Below are 3,036 nucleotides of genomic sequence, written 5' to 3'. Positions count from 1 at the left end.
GGGGGGAAGGGGGTGGGGATAGGAGAGGGGTAAAGGAGGAGGGGTAGGTGGGTGGGAGGAAGACGGCAGGGCTTTCCAGCTCGCTCCTGCCTCCCTTGAAACTTGTCTCTCCCTCTCTTGATTTCTAGCCTAAAGTTGAAGCGAAGTGACGCAACTCGCCAGGGCAGGCAGTTCTCTCTCTTGTTATTATGGAGAACAGCAGCTGGTCAGACGTAACATCAAACGCGCTTTTTTTTTTTTTTTTTTTTTTCCTCTCTATAAGCTAACAAGGAGCCAGGAGGCCCTCGTATAGGGACACACAGACACGAATGACAGCTTCTCTTTTGCTTCCTTCCAGCAACCAAATTAAACCCGTTCCACACTCGCCTTCTGGAGGAGCCCGTCCCGGTCAATTTCCCTCTCCTTTTCTTATTGCAAGGAACTGTGGGTGCCCCTCGGTACCCACCCAGACGATGGGGTCGAAGTATAAAATATCCTGGCATAGCAGGGTGCCAGATCCATGTCTCGCTCTCCCTGCTCCGGCACCTCCTTAAACCTGCAGCCGGAGGGTGACAGAGCTCCCCGCTAACAGCAACCCCCCCCAAAAAACCCTTGAGGGGTGGGGGTTCCGCGGCGTCTTCGGGGCGAAATCTCACAACCACCACGGTATTTCCTCCGGCACACATTGGTGGCTCGAGCGGGCGAACCGCTTTAGCGTTGCACGGCCACACTGATACAACTTTCTAGGAAACGCAGCGGAGGAGGGAGGAAGGAGGGAGGGAGGAGGGAGGAGGGAAAAAGGTTGGCTGGGGAGGAGGGGGGAGGTAAGTGGAGTTATGTCCCACACAGGGTGACTTCCACACGGCTCGCACTCGCCGGTAGTCGCTCCCCGCCTGCAAAATGTGACAACTTTGCGAAGGCTCCGCCGGCTGCGGGAGACAGGAGGCTCCCGAAGGGGAAGGCGCTGCCGGGGCGGGCGCGGAGCAGCCGCAGCCCCGCGGCGTGCGCGGTCCCCGCAGCGGCCGCCCCTCAGCCCCCCGCAGGCGGCCGGCGCAGAGGGTGGGCCGGGGGCGGTGGGCACGGAAATACCGCCTTAAAAGTGCGAGCGGGGACTTTGGGGCGCCGCTTCCCCTCCCGCTATTTGCATAGCCAATAGCTCTGGGGCTCTCGCCGCTGCGCGCTGATTGTTACCGGGCAGATTATATTTTAAGGGCGCATGATGCCCGGGCATCGAGAGCGATCCAGGAGGGATGGGGCCAGAGGGAGCCCTCTCACCTGAGCGCACCGCCGGCCCCGGCAGCTCCGCCGGCACCGGGGGCAAGGCGGGCGAGCGGCCGTCCTTGCCCGCGAGTGGGCACCGGCGCCCCCTCCCACGCCAGCGCTCGCCCTTCTGCGTGAGGCGGATGGGAGGGGTGGGAACAGCTGTGCCGACTCTCGCCGCAGTCCGGCGGCAAGGCTGCCCCGGCAAAAGCTGGCTGGGACGCGGCTCCGCAGCGAGCCCGCCCGTCGGAGCAAAGCGCTACTTGGGCAACAAAAAGCCAGCGGGACTGTCGCCTGCCCCCTTCGCCCTGTAGCGAGGGACGGCCGAGAGAAGCATTTCCCCACAAACGCATCCCCGCGCACTCCCCGTCCCGTCCGCGGAGCGCGCAGCCCCGGGCGCAGCCGGCACGTGGGGAGCTGCCGGGCATCGTGTGTGGCCCCGGCGGGCGCGCCGCGGGCTCCCGGGAGCCGGGCAGAGCTGTGCCAGGCAAGGCTCGCGTTTGAGGGGCGGCGAGGAGGGGGCACCCCCCTGCGCACGGCGAGGGCGGCGAGCGGGACCCGCTGCGGCGCGCTCCGCAATGAAAGGCTCTTTAACTTCCACCATTCATTTCCCCTTCCTGGCTGCTCCTGCGAACAGGGAGCGTGTTGTGTCAGCGCACGTTTTCCTTCTCCAAACTTAAATTCATAAGCGCTCCCGTCTGGCTTTGTAGCCCGACAATGCAGCGATTGTGATTTATGTGGCTTTCGGAGGGGGAAGGACAACGGGTGTCCCGATTGTCCGGCAGCGACTTTCCGAAGTGGGGTGATGTCTGGGGCACGGCAGGGAAGGGATGTTGGGCCCCCCGCGCCCCGCGATGGGGCGGCAGCCGGGAGAGCAGCCGAGGGCACCGTGGCGTATGGTGGGGAGAAAAAAGAAAAAAAAAAAAAACAAACAACAAAAAAAAGCCAAAAAACAACGCCCTAAATCAATTATAAATGGAAGCGTGCCAGCTCTGCACGCGGAGGTGCCGCTGATCTGCAACAACGTAGTGGGAAAAAAAAAACCAAACAAAATCCAACAAAAAACAAACCACCACCACCAACAAAAAGCCCTACCAAAACAACGAAAGCACTTTCTCCCGGTGCGACGGCTTTTATGTGCTCGGTGCCCGTTTTCAGTGGGGAAATACCGTCCCTGGGAAGAGCGGCCGGCGGACAGGGAGCCAAGGACCAGCGGAGCCAGCGTGTCCGAGCTGCCCCTTCGCCTTGTCCCCGTGCCCACGGGCGCTGCCGCATGCGTTTGGAGGCAGCAGATGTTTTAACAGCCTCCGTGTAGAGATTACCGAGTGCCATATGTTAAATACCACCCTTACTCCGGAAAAATATATAAATAAATAAATAACGCAAAACAAAACAAAACCACCAATAAACAACACCCCCCTCTCAAAAAAAAAAAAAAAGGGCAAAAGATAATAACAAAAAATAATACAACAGTACAGCGGCAAACCCCACCCTTTTCGCACTCGCTCCCCTTCTTTTGCTGAGCTGCCTCACCCATTTAAAAGCATAAATGATTAAATCAAAAGTCGCGGGGATGTGTCGCGCTCCCGGGACAGCCGCTTCTCCTTCCCATCCCTGCAACCCTGAGGGAAGGGGGCTGTGCTGCTCCCAACCCCATCGCAGCCGCCGGGTGGCAACACCGCCGGCATTATTTAAGTGTTGGGACACTTCTGCAGGGCACTAAGTCCGGTGTCACGGCTCCTCATCAGTTTCCCGACGCGCGATTATCTTGTAATCGATAATATGTAATGATATTTT

This window comes from Lonchura striata, chromosome 5 (genome assembly GCF_046129695.1).
Source record: "Lonchura striata isolate bLonStr1 chromosome 5, bLonStr1.mat, whole genome shotgun sequence".
NCBI lineage: Eukaryota > Metazoa > Chordata > Aves > Passeriformes > Estrildidae > Lonchura > Lonchura striata.
Note: the sequence above shows the minus strand (reverse complement) of the source record.